This window comes from Scyliorhinus torazame, chromosome 5 (assembly GCF_047496885.1).
Source record: "Scyliorhinus torazame isolate Kashiwa2021f chromosome 5, sScyTor2.1, whole genome shotgun sequence".
Classification (NCBI taxonomy): Eukaryota; Metazoa; Chordata; class Chondrichthyes; order Carcharhiniformes; family Scyliorhinidae; genus Scyliorhinus; species Scyliorhinus torazame.
In genome coordinates, this window is record NC_092711.1 from 212,726,286 (window position 1) to 212,747,061 (window position 20,776).

General features: G+C 45.5%; 1 protein-coding gene across 1 annotated transcript in view; it reads left to right on the forward strand.

The window, feature by feature from the left end:
- LOC140420930 (sodium- and chloride-dependent neutral and basic amino acid transporter B(0+)-like) overlaps positions 1–20,776 on the forward strand; it is a 242,665-nt gene that overhangs the window by 48,920 nt on the left and 172,969 nt on the right. The window lies entirely within an intron of this gene.

The window sequence follows — 20,776 nt, forward strand, 5'->3', positions numbered from 1 at the left end:
AAAGTATAGAGACTGACTGTTCAATTTCCATTCTTTTGGTCAGATGCAGAGAGATAAATGGACAATATTTTCAATAGTTATCTTCATTTTAACTGCATAGAAGGCATCTCAAGTTGTAAAAGATAAAATAGTGTTGTGACTGGCAATAACCAATTAAATCTGAGTGTTGGGCTATGTAAAACCTGCTTGCCTTGATAAATATTTTCTGTGCTGTGGAAGTGGACAGATCAATTTGAAAATCTCACTGTCACTGGTACCTGTGAATTTCTGGACATCAGCTTGGACCAATTAAGCTATTGCATGGAAAATATACATATAAGCCTAATAGAATGACTATTCTTTAGCTGTTATTTCATAGCATAAAATAGCAATATTTTTTATTTAATATGGCATTTATCACTTCCAGAGACTGGGAGAGGGTTCAGTTGTATGGAGAATTAAAAAATCAAAGTTAAAGGAGAATGTAGAAGTGCAGGTTAATGGTGAGGACTTTGAACTACTTAAAGGAGCCGAGAGCTTAGGAGAGGTTAGTAAAGTTTTCAGAACACGTAATAGAACACAGATTGGTGCTGGGTCCACTGTTATTTGTTATATATATAAATGATTTGGATGAGAATGTAGGAAGCATGGTTAGTAAGTTTACAGATGACACCAAGATTGGATAGTGAAGAAGGTTATCTTGAGAAGGTTATATTAAGAAGGGGCAGCATGGTAGCACACTGGGTTGCTTCACAGCTCCGTGGTCCCAGATTTGATTCCCAGCTTGGGTCACTGTCTGTGTAGAGTTCTCTCCATGTCTGCGTTTCCACCGGGTGCTCTAGTTTCCACCCACAAGTCCCGAAAGACGTGCTGTTAGGTAATTTGGACATTCTGAATTCTCCCGCTGTGTACCCGAACAGGCGCCAGAATGTGGCGACTAGGAGCTTTTCACAGTAACTTCATTGCAATATTAATGTAAGCCTACTTGTGACAATAAAGATTATTATTATAAGATTGCAACAGGATCTTGTCCAATTGGACCAGTGGGCCGATGAATGGCAGATTGAGTTTAACTTGGATAAATGTGAGGCGATGCATTTTGGTAGATCAGATCAGGACAGGACCTACTCAGTTAATGGTAGGGAGTTGGGCAGAGTTACAGAACAAAGAGAGCTAGGAGTACAGGTTCATAGCCCCTTGAAGGTGGAGTCGAAGGTGGGGAAGAAGGCATTCAGCATACTGTGTTTTATTGGTCAGAATATTGAACACAGGAGTTGGGACGTCTTGTTGATGTTGTACAAGACATTGGTAAGACCACACATGGAATACTCTGTTCAGTTAGGTCACCCTATTACAGGAAGGATATTGTTAAACTATAAAGAGTGCAGAAGAGATTTACGTGGATGCTACCAGGACTTGGTGGTCTGAGTTATAAGGAGAGGCTGGATAGGCTGGAACTTTTTTCCCTGGGGCCTAGGAGGTTTCGGGGTGGTGTTATCGTGGGCTTTAAAATAATGAGCATAGATAAGGTAGATAGTCAACATCTTTACCCAAAGGTGGAGGAGTCTAGAACTAGAGGGCATAGGTTTAAGGTGAGAGGGGAGAGATACAAAAGAGACCAGTGGGGAAATTTCTTCGCACAGAGGGTGGTGAGTATCTGGAGTGGGCAGCCAAAGGCAGTGGTAGAGGCAGGTGCAATTTTGTCCTTTAAAAAGCAGTTAGCCGGTTACATGGGCAGGGTGGGTATAAAGGGATATGGGGCAAATACGGGCAAGTGGGACTAGCTTAGTGATAGAAACTGGGTGGCATTGACAAGCTGGGCCGAAGGGCCTGTTTCCATGCTGTAAGCATTTTAGAATCTACGACAATGAGAGTGCAGAATGGCAGTAATCTAACTTAAGGCAGAGCAATATAGAGAAATATGAAAAAGGGCGGTCACTGTAGGATTGATAAATGCACGCAGTATACGAATCAAGGTAAATGAGCTTGTTGTGCACATTGAAATTGGCCGGTACGATGCTGTGGGCATCACAGAGGTGGCTGCAAGGTGATCAGGGCTGGAATCTAAATATCCAAGGATTTGTTTCCCATCAAAAGGAGAGGCAGATGGGCAGAGTGGGGGGTGGGGTGGGGGGTCACATTGTTCGTAAGGAATTAAATTAAATCGCTAGCAAGAAGCGATATAGGTTTGGAAGGAATAGACTCTGTGTAGGAATCACAAAGGACAAAAGACCCTGATGGGAGTTTTGTACAGGCCCTTTAGCAGTAGTTAGGATGTGTGGCAGAGAATAAATCAGGAGATAGAAAAAGCATTTAAGAAAGGCAACATTACAATAATCATGGATGACTTCACCATGCAGGTGGACTGGGAGAATCAGGTTGGTAACGTATTCCAAGAAAAGGAATTTGTGGAATGTCTCCAAGATGTTTTTTTTAGAGCAGCTTGTGGTGGAGCCCACTAGGGAGCAAGCAATTCTGGATTTGGTGATGTGTAATGAGGCAGACTTGATTAGGGAACTTAAAGTGAAGGAACCTTTAGGGAGCAGTGACCACAATATGATAGAATTTACCCTGCAGTTTGAGAGGGCGAAGCTGGAATCAGATGTAACGGTATTGCAATTGAATAAAGATAACTACAAAGACATGAGGGAAGAGCTTGCGAGAGTTGATTAGAAGGGGAGTCTAGCAGGGAAGATAGTGGAACAGCGATGGCAGGAGTTTTTGCGGGCTATTCGGGAGGAACAACAGAAATTCATGCGAAGGAGGAGGAAACATGCTAAGGGGAGAACAAGACATCCAAGGCTAACGAGGGAAGTCAAGAGAAGCATAAAAGCAAAACAAAAAGCATACAAGGTGGAGAAGATAATTGGGAAGTGGCACGGTATCTGATTCCAGCTTCTCCCTCTCAAACGGTAGCATAGTGGTTAGCACTGTTACTTCACAGCACCAGGGACCCAAGTTCGATTCCCGGCTTGCGACAAAGCATTGAGGGTAAAATACTGGCACAGATAGAGGATTGGCTGACTGGCAGAAGGCAGAGAGTGGGGATAAAGGGGTCTTTTTTAGGATCGCAGCCAGTGACTAGTGGTGTGCCTCAGGGGGCTGTATTGGGACCACAACTTTTCACAATATACATTAACAATCTGGAAGAAGGAATTGAGGGCACTGTTGCTATGTTTGCAGATGATACAAAGATATAGAGGGACAGGTAGTACTGAGGAAGCAGGCGGGCTGCAGAAGGACTTGGACAGTCTAGGGTAAAGAAGTGGCAGATGGAATACAACGTGGAAAAATGTCAGTTTATGAACTTTTGGAGGAAGAATGGAGCATAGACCATTTTCTAAATGGAAAAGGCTTCGGAAATCAGAAGCACAAAGGAACTTATGAGTCCTATTTTGAGATTCTCTTAAGGTTAATGTGCAGCTTCAGTCAACAGTTAGGAAGGCAAATGCAATGTTAGCATTCATGTTGAGAGGGCTAAAAGTACAAGAGCAGGGATGTACTTCTGAGGCTGTATAAGGCTCTGGTCAAACCCCATTTGGACTATTGTGAGCAGTTTTGAGCCTAAGAAAGGATGTGCTGGCCTTGGAAAGGGTCCACAGGAGGTTCACAAGAATGATCCCTGGAATGAAGAGCTTGTCTTATAAGGAACTGTTGAGGACTCTGGGTCTGTACTCATTGGACTTTAGAAGAATGAGGGGGGATCTTATTGAAACTTACAGGATACTGAGGCCTAGATAGAGTGGGCGTGGAGACAATGGCCGGGATTCTCCCACAATTGGCGGGACGGCCTGACGCCGGTGCCAAGAATGGCGCGAACCACTCCAGCGTCGGGCCGTCCGGATGTTGTGGAATCCTCCACACTTCCGGGGGCTAGGCTGCGCCGGTGGGGTTGGCGCCACAGCAACCGCCGGCGTGCTTCCTGCGCGTGCGCAGGGGGTTTCTTCTCCGCACCAGCCATGGCGGAGCCCTACAGAGGCCGGCGCGGAGGGAAAGAGTGCCCCCATGGCACAGGGCCGCCCGCAGATGGGTGGGTCCAGATCATGGGCCAGGCCACCGTGGGGGGTGCCCTCTGGGGCCGGATCCCCCCGCGCCTCCCTGAGGACTCCGCTAGCCGCCGGGATGGATCATGTACATTTCATGCCGGTGGGACTGGCCAAAAATGGGCGGCCGCTTGACCCATTGGGGTCCGGAGAATTGCCGGGGGGGCCGCTGCCAACATCCCCCGACCGGCGCCGCATGATCCCGCCTGAAAACCAGCGCTGGAGAATTCGGCAGCCGGTATCAGAGCGGCGGGGCGGGATTCGCGCCGCCCCCCGGCGATTCTCCGACCCGGCAGGGGGGCGGAGAATCCCACCCAATGTTTCCACTAGTTGGAAAAACTAAAATCCGAGGGCACAGCCTCAGACTGAAGGGATGATCCTTTAAAACAGAGATGAGGAGGAATTTGTTCAGCCAGAGGGTGGTGAATCTGTGGAACTCTTTGCTGCAGAAGGCTGTGGAGGCCAAATCACTGAGTGTCTTTAAGACAGAGATAGACAGTTTCTCAGTTAATAAGGGGATCAGGGGTTATGTGGAGAAAGCAGAAGAATGGGGCTGAGAATGGCGGAGCAAACCTGATGGGCTGAATGGCCTAATTCTGCACCTATGTGTTCTGGTCCTATGGAAGCACCGCATTTGTGCAGTAGCTCGAACTAGTACCAGATAACGTTTTTGCTCATTTTATACATGTATTGCTGAACATTTACCTAAATATCAAGTTAAGGATAGACATTGGTGTGGTGCTGGGTGTTCCCCCAGTGGGTGTCGCCAGTTGAGCGGGGTGGCCAGAGAGGGGGTCGGAACCCACCCATACGGCCAAAAACCTGTGTTCACCCAGGGGCTGGGGTGGGTGGCCAACAAGATGGCTGCCGTAATGGCGTTCGATGCGTGAGCACTGCTTTGTCATGTCGGGGGCTCCCTGGCTGTTCGGCCTGCTCTCCGCCCCACTTCCCCTCACCCGACCCTGGCAGCCCCTGCAGAAAGCAAGGCCGGTGTCTGTTTCAGGAGCCCGCAGTCCCCCCATGCCAACTCCTACCTCCTCTCGCAGCCGCCTCAGCCAACATGCTGCAATCACGATTTTTTTATGGGTGGTTAGAACTATGCCGTCGGGACTTCAGCCCAATCGGACCGCAGAATCACCCAGGCCCCGGAGAATCGGTCCTTGGGGCATCTAATGTGGGCCCCAAGATTCCGTCATGTTGAGGGGTCTGGAGAATCCGAAATTGCTGATTTTGGTGTGGGAGCCGTTTCTCCGGCCAATCGCCATTCGCGATTTCGACGAGGAGCTGCATAGTATCCAGCCTAGGGATTTCCACCTATTCCACCTAGAGTGATTGTTGGTTTGGAAGCTCGATGACTAGTTCCTGCTTACTGTGTGCTCGACAATGTCTGAACAATCATGCGGTTAGCACAGACTTGTGGGTCAAAGTGGACAATTGAGAGGAAGCTTTTTTATATTCTTTTTGGCAGTGCTTCAGGACTGAAGATGCTTGGCAGGTGACGCTTGAAGGGTTGAGTCGATTGATTGTTTGGAGTGTTCCCTCCAACAGCTCGACGTCACCTACACATGTTCCCAACAATTTATCTCAATGAGTTTGGTTTCTTCAGTACTAAACTTTCGCCACTTTGGTTGGCCACAAAACAGGGGTTGTGATTTAACTAAATGGAAATGAAGTCCCATCGCGAACGCATTTAGGTGCGTGTTTCCCGGCAATCTCAGCGCCGAGAAACATAAGACTATAAAACGGGACTTGCATTTGATGAGGGGCCTCAATAGGGAACCCGCAGCCAAGGCCGTACATGGCCCCGCTTTGTACACAGACGTGCTAGGGTGGCAGTGCCAGGGTGTATGGGTGGCACCAGCAATGCACAAATAACATTAGCCTGGAAGCCTCTGATCCCCTGGGAGACCCACACAAATGCCGTTCCATCTGGTCCCCATTTCTCGCTCAAGGACTCTGAGGTAAGGGTGATTGATCGAGACTGCACATTAAAGTGAGACTAGCTGTCTCGCTTTAATATGCAGATTTGCTAAAAATGATTTCCTTGCAACGTCTCGTGAGATCGCGTTAGATCTCGCAAGGCGTTGCAGCTGGGTAGATCCCGGAGCGGGGACTCCCCGCTTCTATCGGCCACGTTGTGCTACGCCGAGCTGCTTTTCGGCCAAGATTTCCCATGAGTTGGCAAAATACCAAGCCAATGAAGTATTGCGGTATTCAAAATTACCTAGATACCCAGGAGGCACCCCTTCATCAAGGTTTTCTTCCCTCATCAGCTTCTCTCTTCATCCTGCTAGCAGCACAGTGGGTGTACCTATACCTCAGGGACTGCAGCAGTTCAAGAAGGCAGTATACCACCACCTTCCAAAAGGCAACTAGGGATGGGCACTAGTCAGCGACATCCACATCCCATAAATTAATTTTGAAAAACTCAACAATTGGAATTCAATACCTCCCAATTTTATCCAGACAATTATCTTCAATATCTTCTCAGCCAAGACATCTCTATCTCACTCCCCTCTCCAATTATTTATTATCCTTCCTCCTTCATTCAAGCTGATACATGTTTGAAAGTGTTCTGTTTATATTTCCCTTAGCACTACCTGTAACTCATACCATGCACATAACTGTCAATAATTACTATCTGAAAATTAATGTGGAATTTTTGAATTGTGGATTGCCCTATTCATTTCTGGAGTACAGTAATATCGAACAGACAGACTGGGGTGATATCTGACTTTTAATATACAGAATAAGGATGTGGGAGTTATATGAGCTTTTCATATTGGCTGGGACTGTGAAGTGTGATGCCAGTTCTGCAGGATTAGCATATTGGCTGTTGTCTGCTTCTGAAGACCATTCAAGCAAGTGCTGCCATGTTGAAATGGTTTGCTAATGTTGAAAATGCATCATCAGTCATATTCTCTGTCATTAACACTGGGGCACCAAGTATGCCCAGTTGACCCTGGTGTACAGAATTACAATATGCCACTTACACTTTAAAGAACCTAATTAGTTAACCTATTAAGTGCAGAGAGACCTATTTCATTTCCTTCTGTACCTTCATTAAAATATTCATTCCTCACATCCACTCCAACCTGACCACAAGTGTGTTTAATAAATGGCACAGAGAACATTTGGGGGAATTTTTAGGATACAGCGATCATTGTAGGGTTTAAGACGATGATACAAAAAGAAAATAGGCAATCCAGACTAAAAATAATAAACTGGTGGAGAGCTGACTTCAACGAGTCAAGAACGGAGCTCAACTGGATAGATAGAACAAAAGGTTGGCAGGAAAACCTGCAACTAGGGGCTGTTTAGCACAGGGCTAAATTGCTGGCTTTGAAAGCAGACCAAGGCAGGCCAGCAGCACGGTTCATTTCCCGTAACAGCCTCCCCGAACAGGCGCCGGAATGTGGCGACTAGGGGCTTTTCACAGTAACTTCATTTGAATCCTACTTGTGACAATAAGCAATTTTAATTTCATTTTTTTTCAACTGAAAAATGTACGTCCTTCAAAATAGAAGTGATCTGAACACAGTCAAGGTATATTCTCTTAAGGGCATCACGGTGGCGCAGAGATTAACACTGCTACCTCATGGCGCTGAGACCCGGGTTCGATCCCGGCCCCGGGTCACTGTCCGTGTAGAGTTTGCACATTCTCCCTGTGTCTGTGTGGATCTCACCCCCACAACCCAAAGATGTGCGGGGTAAGTGGATTGGTCACGCTAAATTGCTCCTGAATTGGAAGAAAAGAATTGGGCATTCTACATTTTAAAAAAGGTATATTCCCTTAAAAAGGAAACGTAGAGCAAGCAAAGAGCTCCCTGGTTAAATGGAGATAGAAAATAAGATAAGGGGGAAAATGTGGAGGGGAAGTGAAAAAGCAAATTAGAGAAGTGTAAAGGGACTATGAGAAAAGACTGGCAACCAACATAAAGGGGAATCACAAACTCTTTAAGAGGCATATAAACAGTAAATGGGTGGTAACAGAATGAGTAGGGCTGATTAGGGACCTATAAGTGAATTTATTCACAGCTGATGAATTAACTGAATACTTTGCATCCCTCTGCTACCAGGAAGTGATGATAGACAAGGAAATTCTCACCCTAGTGTTGAATAGACTGTCAGTAACGAAAGTTGACAATGCACCAGGACTGGCTGAAATGCATCCCAAGATATTGAAGGAATTGAGAATGAAAATTGCAGTGGCGCTGGCCATAATCTTCCAGTCTTCTCTAGACTCAGGGAAGGTGACAGAGGACTGGAGAAGTGCATGTGTTAAACGCTTGTTCAAAAAAAATTGTAAGGATCGCCACAGCAATTACTGTCCAGTCAGCTTAACATCAGTGGGCAAGTGTCTCGAAATAATTAATTGAGATAGAATTAGGAGTCGCATAGAAACATGTGGATTGTTTAGGAAGAATCAGTGCGGAGTTCTGAAGGGGAAATCACGCTTAACTAATTTGCTGGAGATTTTTGTGAAGGTAACAGAAAGTGTCATTGAGGATGATGCTGTTGATGTGGTGTACACGGATTTTCAGAAAGCATTGGATGTAGTGCCGTTCTTGTAATTGCATTAACCTTTCTATAGTCCACACACATCCGTTGGATACCGTCTGGTTTTGGTACCATTACTATGGGTGAGCTCCATTGGCTGCAACCCACTTGAATTATGCCATTTTTAAGCGTACTCTCAATCTCTTTGTTAACCTGTGCCAATTTTAAAGGGTTAAGTCTATATGGATGTTGTTTGATTGGAACAGCATTTCCCACATCTACATCATGTATAGCCATTTTAGTACTTCCCAATTTAGCTCTACAAACTTACCCATGTGATATCAATAACTCTTTCAGGTCAGTTTGTTTTTCCTCTGGAAGGTAACTCAACAATTTATCCCAATTTGTAAGAACATCCTCGATTTCCAATTTAATTTAAGGTATGTCAAGTTCCAAGTCATCTGGATTTGGTTCATCACTTTGCGTTAGAATCATTAAAACCTCCTTTTTCTCTCCTTCCCTTTCAAAGTACCTTGAAAGCATATTCACATGACACACTTGGTGAGTTTTCCTTCTATCCGGTGTTTTTACCACATAATTCACCTCACTTAATTTCCTTTCAATCTGATAAGGTCCACAAAACCTAGCTTTTAAAGGTTCACTTACCACTTGTAACAATACCAGAAGTTTATCTCCACAGGCAAAATTATGAACTTTGGATTTCTTGTCCGCTACCCTTGTCATCACATTTTGTGCAACCTTTAAATGTCTAGTCAATTCACCTGCTCTATTTAATTGTTCCCTAAAATTTGACATTTAATCCAATAATGTAATTTCCGATTTCTCACTCACCAATTTTTCCTCAATCAATTTAAGTGGTCCTCTTACCTCATGACCAAAAATTAGTTCAAAAGGACTAAATTTGGTTGACTCATTAGATGCATCCCGAATTGCACACAGTACGAATGGAATTCCTTTATCCCAATCCTCTGGATAATCTTGACAATAAGCCGTCAACATTGTCTTTAATGTCTGATGTCACCTTTCCAACGCTCACTGCGATTCCGGATGGTATGCAGTTGATATAAATTGTTTTATTCCTAAGATAGCCATAACTTCTTTGAATAACCTGGAGGTAAAATTTGATCATTGATCCGATTGTATTTTTGTGGGTTGTCCATATCTAGTAAACAATTTAAGTAACACCTCCACAATCTTTTTAGCTGTAATATTACGTACTGCAATGGCCTCTGGAAACCTAGTAGACACATCCATTATCGTCAAAAGATATTGATTCCCACGTTTCGTTTTAGGAAGCGACCCTACGCAATCAATTAGGACCAGTGTAAAAGGTTCCTCAAATGCTCGAATGGGTATTAAGGGCGCTGGTTTTATCACTGCTTGAGGTTTCCCTATCACAGTGTTGGGCCCCCAACTGTTCACAATTTACATAGCTGATTTGGAGTTGGGGACCAAGGGCAATGTGTCCAAGTTTGCAGACGACACTAAGATAAGTGGTAAAGCAAAAAGTCCAGAGGATACTGGAAGTCTGCAGAGGGATTTGGATAGGCTAAGTGAATGGGCTAGGGTCTGGCAGATGGAATACATAGAACATAGAACATAGAAAATACAGCACAGAACAGGCCCTTCGGCCCACGATGTTGTGCCGAACCTTTGTCCTAGATTAATCATAGATTATCATTGAATTTACAGTGCAGAAGGAGGCCATTCGGCCCCCTGAGTCTGCACCGGCTTTTGGAAAGAGCACCCCACCCAAACTCAACACCTCCACCCAACACCAAGGGCAATTTTGGACACTAAGGGCAATTTATCATGGCCAATCCACCTACCCTGCACATCTTTGGACTGTGGGAGGAAACCGGAGCACCCGGAGGAAACCCACGCAGACACGGGGAGGACGTGCAGACTCCGCACAGACGGTGTCCCAAGCCGGAATCGAACCTGGGACCCTGGAGCTGTGAAGCAATTTTGCTATCCACAATGCTACCGTGCTGCCCTTAAGAACAAATAAATCTACACTATATCATTTTACCGTAATCCGTGTACCTATCCAATAGCTGCTTGAAGGTCCCTAATGTTTCCGATTCAACTACTTCCACAGGCAGTGCATTCCATGCCCCCATTACTCTCTGGGTAAAGAACCTACCTCTGATATCCCTCCTATATCTTCCACCTTTCACCTTAAATTTATGTCCCCTTGTAATGGTTTGTTCCACCCGGGGAAAAAGTCTCTGACTGTCTACTCTATCTATTCCCCTGATCATCTTATAAACCTCTATCAAGTCGCCCCTCATCCTTCCCCGTTCTAATGAGAAAAGGCCTAGCACCCTCAACCTATCCTCGTAAGACCTACTCTCCATTCCAGGTAACATCCTGGTAAATCTTCTTTGCATCTTTTCCAAAGCTTCCACATCCTTCCTAAAATGAGGCGACCAGAACTGTACACAGTACTCCAAATGTGGCCTTACCAAAGTTTTGTACAGCGGCATCATCACCTCACGGCTCTTAAATTCAATCCCTCTGTTAATGAACGCGAGCACACCATAGGCCTTCTTCACAGCTCTATCCACTTGAGTGGCAACTTTCAAAGATGTATGAACATAGACCCCAAGATCTCTCTGCTCCTCCACATTGCCAAGAACTCTACCGTTAACCCTGTATTCCGCATTCATATTTGTCCTTCCAAAATGTACAACCTCACACTTTTCAGGGTTAAACTCCATCTGCCACTTCTCAGCCCAGCTCTGCATCCTATCTATGTCTCTTTGCAGCTGACAACAGCCCTCCTCACTATCCACAACTCCACCAATCTTCGTATCGTCTGCAAATTTACTGACCCACCCTTCAACTCCCTCATCCAAGTCATTAATGAAAATCACAAACAGCAGAGGACCCAGAAATGATCCCTGCGGTATGCCACTGGTAACTGAGATCCAGGCTGAATATTTGCCATCCACCACCACTCTCTGACTTCTATCGGTTAGCCAGTTCGTTATCCAACTGGCCAAATTTCCCACTATCCCATGCCTCCTTACTTTCTGCAGAAGCCTACCATGGGGAACCTTATCAAAGCCTTACTAAAATCCATGTACACTACATCCACTGCTTTACCTTCATCCACATGCTTGGTCACCTCCTCAAAGAATTCAATAAGATTTGTAAGGCAAGACCTACCCCTCACAAATCCGTGCTGACTATCCCTAATCAAGCAGTGTCTTTCCAGATGCTCAGAAATCCTATCCTTCAGTACCCTTTCCATTACTTTGCCTACCACCGAAGTAAGACTAACTGGCCTGTAATTCCCAGGGTTATCCCTAGTCCCTTTTTTGAACAGGGGCACGACATTCGCCACTCTCCAATCCCCTGGTACCACCCCTGTTGACAGTGAGGACGAAAAGATAATTGCCAACGGTTCTGCAATTTCATCTCTTGCTTCCCATAGAATCCTTGGATATATCCCGTCAGGCCCAGGGGACTTGTCTATCCTCAAGTTTTTCAAAATGCCCAACACATCTTCCTTCCTAACAAGTATTTCCTCGAGCTTACCAATCTGTTTCACACTGTCCTCTCCAACAATATCGCCCCTCTCATTTGTAAATACAGAAGAAAAGTACTCGTTCAAGACCTCTCCTATCTCTTCAGACTCAATACACAATCTTCCGCTACTGTCCTTGATCGGACCTACCCTCGCTCTAGTCATTCTCATATTCCTCACATATGTGTAAAAGGCCTTGGGGTTTTCCTTGATCCTACCCGCCAAAGATTGTTCATGCCCTCTCTTAGCTCTCCTAATCCCTTTCTTCAGTTCCCTCCTGGCTATCTTGTATCCCTCCAATGCCCTGTCTGAACCTTGTTTCCTCAGCCTTACATAAGTCTCCTTTTTCCTCTTAACAAGACATTCAACCTCTCTTGTCAACCATGGTTCCCTCACTCGACCATCTCTTCCCTGCCTGACAGGGACATACATATCAAGGACACGTAGTACCTGTTCCTTGAACAAGTTCCACATTTCACTTGTGTCCTTCCCTGACAGCCTATGTTCCCAACTTATGCACTTCAATTCTTGTCTGACAACAATACAATGTTGACAAATGTGAGGTTATCCATTTTGGTAGGAATAACAGCAAAAGGGATTAGTATTTAAATGATAAAATATTAAAACATGCTGCTGTGCAGAGAGACCTGGGTGTGCTAGTGCATGAGTCGCAAAAAGTTGGTTTTCAGGTGCAACAGGTGATTAAGAAGGCAAATGGAATTTTGTCCTTCATTGCTAGAGGGATGGAGTTTAAGACTAGGGAGGTTCTGCTGCAATTGTATAAGGTGTTAGTGAGGCCACACCTGGAGTATTGTGTTCATTTTTGGTCTCCTTACTTGAGAAAGGACATACTGGCACTGGAGGGTGTGCAGAGGAGATTTACTAGGTTAATCCCAGAGCTGAAGGGGTTGGATTACGAGGAGAGGTTGAGTAGACTGGGACTGTACTCGTTGGAATTTAGAAGGATGAGGGGGGATCTTATAGAAACATATAAGATTATGAAGGGAATAGATAGGATAGATGCGGACAGGTTGTTTCCACTGGCGGGTGAAAGCAGAACTAGGGGGCATAGCCTCAAAATAAGGGGAAGTAGATTTAGGACTGAGTTTAGGAGGAACTTCTTCACCCAAAGGGTTGTGAATCTATGGAATTCCTTGCCCAGTGAAGCAGTAGAGGCTCATTCATTACATGTTTTTAAGATAAAGATAGATAGTTTTTTGAAGAATAAAGGGATTAAGGGTTATGGTGTTCGGGCCGGAAAGTGGAGCTGAGTCCACAAAAGATCAGCCATGATCTCATTGAATGGTGGAGCAGGCCCGAGGGGCCAGATGGCCTACTCCTGCTCCTAGTTCTTATGTTCTTATGTTCTTGACATGTGTGACATGATTGTCAAAATTTAACTACATCTTTATGTAGTCCAGGCCAATAAAAATGCTTTTGTATTTTAGCTTGAGTTTTCCTTATTCCCAAATGACCTCCCACTGGTACCTCATGTGCATCTCGCAACACCTCCTTTCTATATCCTACCGGCAATGCTACTTGATGAACTTCTGCCCACTTTTCATCCGCCTGCGTATGTAAAGGTCTCCATTTTCTCATCAAGCCATCACTTTTACAGTAATAACACTCTGGTATCCACTCAGATTCCTCTTCCGTGTATGCTTTGTGATACATCCGTTTTATTTCTACATCTTTCTGGTGTAACTCTGCCAAATTTCCTGAACTAAAAATATCCACCTCATCCTCCACCTGTTCTTGTTCTTTTTTAACCACCTGATCAAAAATCGTTTCTGATAATTGCACTTCAACTTCATCTTACTCTTTGATTTCTCCTCTTGTCTTACCTGTGACTTTGCGACCTTGTTACTACACAATCCGGAAAAACCCCAGGATATTCCTTCAACACTTCAGTTGTGTGATTTTCCACTGGCTTACCTTCCACAGTAGGCATCACTCCCACCTGTGATCCAGCTGTATCATTACCCAAGATAAACCGTATTCCTGGACCAGATAGTTTCTCTATTACTCCTACTACCACTTCACCACTCTTCACTGAACTTTCCAACCTTACCTCATATAATTTAACACTACTCCTCTCACCCTGAATTCCACATATTACCACCTTTTCTGGCAACATTTTTCCCAAACTACTTAACTCCTCATCTCTTACCATTAAAGATTGACTAGCTCCTGTATCTCTTAAAATTGTGACTTCTTTACCTGCTCCTCTTGATACACATGAGTACACACGTAAATTATTTAAAGAGATCTGGCACCTTCTTATCAATCACCTCTTGATCAGGCTGTACAATCTTTTGCACCTCTTTCGCTTCACTTGGGCTTTCCTTTACCACTTTAACAAACCCCACTGTCTTATCCTGTTTTACCACATCAGCCTTCCCAGTGTTTTTCTTTCACCACCAACACTGTGACTTTACGTGGCCTAGTTTATTACAGTGAAAACATTTGAAACTTTTCATGTTTCTTCCACCCTCCTGGATTTCTTTTTTAATCTGAGGTACACTGTCCTTATTATCTCCCATCAGATCACCTTTACTTTTACCACTTGTGTATTTCTTATGTCCCCAGTTTCTATCCTTCACACACTGAAACTGATGTCGGAAACCAAGCTTTGATTTATGAACTAATTAATAATCATCTGCCATTTCTGCTGCTATCCTTGCAGTTTTAACCCTCTGCTCTTCCACATGAGTTCTCACTACATCAGGAATTGAATTTTTAAACTCCTCCAAAAGCATAATTTATCTGAGAGTTTCGTACGTTTGGTCTATTTTCAAAGCCCTTATCCATTGTTGCTAACTTTCTCCTTGGTTCAATTGCTCTGTTTTATTACCTTTGCTCTCGAGTCGCCAGTATCTTTATGATACCGCCGCGAGGTTCAAGTCCGAGTAATGATCAATAACCCAATACACCGATTAGTAAGATTCAAATCAAGCACATTTATTATACACAGTAATCACTACTCATGCACAAATTCTACGTCTAAGCTACTTCTACAACTAACAGGCCTATACTTAACTTTGGACTGGCCCACCAGGTCAGCGGAGCAAATGGCCTTTCGTTCTGGTTCTGAGTCTGCGGGATTCGAAGTTGGTACGGATTGGTAGCTAGGAGCGCCTATCTCGTAGCGAGCGTTGAATTAAGACTTACTTCTGTCAGGAGTCACTGCACCGGTCACGGTCAATGTTGGTTTGTGTTGCTGGGTGACCCGGGCAGGACACAGGGGTGAAGAGAGCTGAAGAGAGAGCGATTTGAACTTGGGGCTTAACTCTTATAGTCCCCAGGGACTTCCTGCCTTTCGGGGCGGACCCTTTACCTGGTCCCAAGTGATTGGACTTTGTCCCAATCGCTTGGTTCGATTTCTCCAATACTGGAGCGGTTCCCTGATCGATGGGCGGTCTTGAGGTGCTCGTTCACCTCCTTTGTATTGGCTCCCGCTGGCGCCGAGGAGTCTGGCTTTGCTTTGTGTGTCCAAAATGTTACTTATTATTCCTGGGGATTGCTCATCAGTATGTAGATGGCTGCTACATTGTTATGCTGATGGTCACTGGTATCGATGTTGTCTGGCCTTTCGCTGAGTTATATACACAGCAAACCTGCACCTGCTGAATTTGCACAGAGTGCTGAATTTGGTGCATTTGAGTGCGATAGTGAGAGTTTGGTGACCGAGGGAGTTAGGTGAGGAGGGAGTAAGGTGCTCCCTTCATTTTGTTTACGACATTTCCGCAAAGAGTGCAAAGAGAGTCAGGAGTTTACAGAAAGTGTAGCTGACTGGGAGCAGGGTCGGAGGGCGGAGAGATCTAGTTAGTCCACAGGGCAGCTATATTCTGTCAGGTAAGAGGGGATGGAGGCTAGGCCAGTTACATGCTCCTCCTGTAGGATGTGGGTGGTGAGGGATACCACCGGTGTCCCCACTGACTATACCTGCGGGAAGTGCACCCAACTTCAGCTCCTCAAAGACCGTGTTAGGGAACTGGAGCTGAAGCTGGATGAACTTCGGATCATCCGGGAGGCAGAGGGGGTGATTGAGAAGAGTTACAAGGAGGTAACCACACCCAAGGTACAGGACAAGAATAGCTGGGTTACAGTCAGGGGGAAAAAAACAAACAGGCAGAAAGTGCAGGGATCCCTCGTGGCCGTTCCCCTTCAAAACAAGTATACCGTTTTGGATGCTGTTGGGGGGGATGACCTACCGGGGGAAGGCCCTAGCGGCCGGGTCTCTGGCACTGAGTCTGGCTCTGGGGCTCAGAAGGGAAGGGGGGAGAATAGAAAAGCAATAGTTGTAGGAGATTCAATGGTTAGGGGAATAGATAGGAGATTCTGTGGTCGCGAGCGAGACTCCCGGAAGGTATGTTGCCTCCCGGGTGCCAGGGCCAGGGATGTCTCGGATCGTGTCTTCAGGATCCTTAAGGGGGAGGGTGAGCAGCCAGAAGTCGTGGTGCACATTGGTACCAACGACATAGGTAGGAAAAGGGATGTGGAGGTAATAAACAAGTTTAGGGAGTTAGGCTGGAAGTTAAAAGCCAGGACAGACAGAGTTGTCATCTCTGGTTTGTTGCCGGTGCCACGTGATAGCGAGGCGAGGAATAGGGAGAGAGTGCAGTTGAACACGTGGCTGCAGGAATGGTGTAGGAGGGAGGGCTTCAGGTATTTGGATAATTGGAGCGCATCCTGGGGAAGGTGGGACCTGTACAAGCAGGACGGGTTGCATCTGAACCAGAGGGGCACCAATATGCTGGGAGGGAGGTTTTCTAGTACTCTTCGGGAGGGTTTAAACTAATTTGGCAGGGGAATGGGAACCGGATTTGTAGTCCAACAACTAAGGTAGCCGATATTCAGGACGCCAAAGCGTGTAATGAGGCAGTGGGGAAGGGAACACTGACAAAGGAGAGTACTTGCAGGCACGGAGATGGGTTGAAGTGTGTATACTTCAACGCAAGCATCAGGAATAAGGTGGGTGAACTTAAGGCATGGATCAGTACTTGGGACTACGATGTGGTGGCCATCACGGAAACTTGGATAGAAGAGGGGCAGAAATGGTTGTTGGAGGTCCCTGGTTATAGATGTTTCAATAAGATTAGGGAGGGTGGTAAAAGAGGTGGGGGGGTGGCATTATTAATTAGAGATAGTATAACAGCTGCAGAAAGGCAGTTCGAGGAGTATCACCCTATTGAGGTAGTATGGGTTGAAGTCAGAAATAGGAAAGGAGCAGTCACCTTGTTAGGAGTTTTCTATAGGCCCCCCAATAGTAGCAGAGATGTGGAGGAACAGATTGGGAAACAGATTTTGGAAAGGTGCAGAAGTCATAGGGTAGTAGTCATGGGCGACTTTAACTTCCCAAATATTGAGTGGAAACTCTTTAGATCAAATAGTTTGGATGGGGTGGTGTTTGTGCAGTGTGTCCAGGAAGCTTTTCTAACACAGTATGTAGATTGTCCGACCAGAGGAGGGGCAATATTGGATTTAGTACTGGGTAATGAACCAGGGCAAGTGATAGATTTGTTAGTGGGGGAGCATTTTGGAGATAGTGACCACAATTCTGTGACTTTCACTTTAGTAATGGAGAGGGATAGGTACGTGCAACAGGGCAAGGTTTACAATTGGGGGAAGGGTAAATACGATGTTGTCAGACAAGAATTGAAGTGCATAAGTTGGGAACATAGGCTGGCAGGGAAGGACACAAGTGAAATGTGGAACTTGTTCAAGGAACAGGTGCTACATGTCCTTGATATGTATGTCCCTGTCAGGCAGGGAAGAGATGGTCGAGTGAGGGAACCATGGTTGACAAGAGAGGTTGAATGACTTGTTAAGAGGAAAAAGGTGACTTATGTAAGGCTGAGGAAACAAGGTTCAGACAGGGCATTGGAGGGATACAAGATAGCCAGGAGGGAACTGAAGAAAGGGATTAGGAGAGCTAAGAGAGGGCATGAACAATCTTTGGCGGGTAGGATCAAGGAAAACCCCAAGGCCTTTTACACATATGTGAGGAATATGAGAATGACGAGAGCGAGGGTAGGTCCGATCAAGGACAGTAGCGGGAGATTGTGTATTGAGTCTGAAGAGATAGGAGAGGTCTTGAACGAGTACTTTTCTTCTGTATTTACAAATGAGAGGGGCGATATTGTTGGAGAGGACAGTGTGAAACAGATTGGTAAGCTCGAGGAAATACTTGTTAGGAAGGAAGATGTGTTGGGCATTTTGAAAAACTTGAGGATAGACAAGTCCCCCGGGCCTGACGGGTTATATCCAAGGATTCTATGGGAAGCAAGAGATGAAATTTCAGAGCCGTTGGCAATTATCTTTTCGTCCTCACTGTCAACAGGGGTGGTACCAGGGGATTGGAGAGTGGCGAATGTTGTGCCCCTGTTCAAAAAAGGGACTAGGGATAACCCTGGGAATTACAGGCCAGTTAGTCTTACTTCGGTGGTAGGCAAAGTAATGGAAAGGGTACTGAAGGATAGGATTTCTGATCATCTGGAAAGACACTGCTTGATTAGGGATAGTCAGCACGGATTTGTGAGGGGTAGGTCTTGCCTTACAAATCTTATTGAATTCTTTGAGGAAGTGACCGAGCATGTGGATGAAGGTAAAGCAGTGGATGTAGTGTACATGGATTTTAGTAAGGCATTTGATAAAGTTCCCCATGGTAGGCTTATGCAGAAAGTAAGGAGGCATGGGATAGTGGGAAATTTGGCCAGTTGGATAACAAACTGGCTAACCGATAGAAGTCAGAGAGTGGTGGTGGATGGCAAATATTCAGCCTGGATCCCAGTTACCAGTGGGGTACCTCAGGGATCAGTTCTGGGTCCTCTGCTGTTTGTGATTTTCATTAATGACTTGGATGAGGGAGTTGAAGGGTGGGTCAGTAAATTTGCAGACGATACGAAGATTGGTGGAGTTGTGGATAGTAAGGAGGGCTGTTGTCGGCTGCAAAGAGACATAGATAGGATGCAGAGCTGGGCTGAGAAGTGGCAGATGGAGTTTAACCCTGAAAAGTGTGAGGTTGTCCATTTTGGAAGGACAAATATGAATGCGGAATATAGGGTTAATGGTAGAGTTCTTGGCAATGTGGAGGAGCAGAGAGATCTTGGGGTCTATGTTCATACATCTTTGAAAGTTGCCACTCAAGTGGATAGAGCTGTGAAGAAGGCCTATGGTGTGCTCGCGTTCATTAACAGAGGGATTGAATTTAAGAGCCGTGAGGTGATGATGCAGCTGTACAAAACTTTGGTAAGGCCACATTTGGAGTATTGTGTACAGTTTTGGTCGCCTCATTTTAGGAAGGATGTGGAAGCTTTGGAAAAGGTGCAAAGAAGATTTACCAGGATGTTGCCTGGAATGGAGAGTAGGTCTTACGAGGAAAGGTTGAGGGTGCTAGGCCTTTTCTCATTAGAACGGAGAAGGATGAGGGGCGACTTGATAGAGGTTTATAAGATGATCAGGGGAATAGATAGAGTAGACAGTCAGAGACTTTTTCCCCGGGTGGAACAAACCATTACAAGGGGACATAAATTTAAGGTGAAAGGTGGAAGATATAGGAGGGATATCAGAGGTAGGTTCTTTACCCAGAGAGTAGTGGGGGCATGGAATGCACTGCCTGTGGAAGTAGTTGAGTCGGAAACATTAGGGACCTTCAAGCAGCTATTGGATAGGTACATGGATTACGGTAAAATGATATAGTGTAGATTTATTTGTTCTCAAGGGCAGCACGGTAGCATTGTGGATAGCACAATTGCTTCACAGCTCCAGGGTCCCAGGTTCGATTCCGGCTTGGGTCACTGTCTGTGCGGAGTCTGCACGTCCTCCCCGTGTCTGCGTGGGTTTCCTCCGGGTGCTCCGGTTTCCTCCCACAGCCCAAAGATGTGCGGGTTAGGTGAATTGGCCAATGATAAATTGCCCTTAATGTCCAAATTGCCCTTGGTGTTGGGTGGAGGTGTTGAGTTTGGGTAGGGTGCTCTTTCCAAGAGCCGGTGCAGACTCAAAGGGCCGAATGGCCTCCTTCTGCACTGTAAATTCAATGATAATCTATGATTAATCTAGGACAAAGGTTCGGCACAACATCGTGGGCTGAAGGGCCTGTTCTGTGCTGTATTTTCTATGTTCTATGTTCTATGCTGGTTTCTGTCTGTGTTGGCTGACTTTCCCATCAGCCTTTGCCGTTCGCCATTTTAAATCGGGAGTTGGCCAATTTAGGTGGCTACACACCCTCCTTGTGATCCAAACGTGAAGCGTGAAGGATCACATAACTACGTTGCTTTCCATTCCCTGACCTGGGGAGCACTTCTTTCATGGCCTCTACACTGACCATAACTATGCCAATTATTTTTAACTGACAGTTCTAACGGGCGCTATGTCAAACAGGGACATGCCTTACAAAACAAAAACATTGGGAACCTCTAACTATCCTTAATACACTACTCTCACTTAAACATTTCATCACTCTAACTTCCTCAACCATACAAACAAAATCATAGCAGTTCTTCACATTTTCCTGGCTTGGCAGTCAAGCTCAGGATCGTACAATTGCTCATGAATGTTTCTTTACATTTCTACTATATACAATAAAACCGCAAATGAATGCTCTTTATTATAGATCGCGGGGGTCGGGGGTCTGGTTGTATCCGAAAATAGGGGATCTGATCCGAAAACCGGGGTTTGAGCGCGGTAGGCTCTCCTC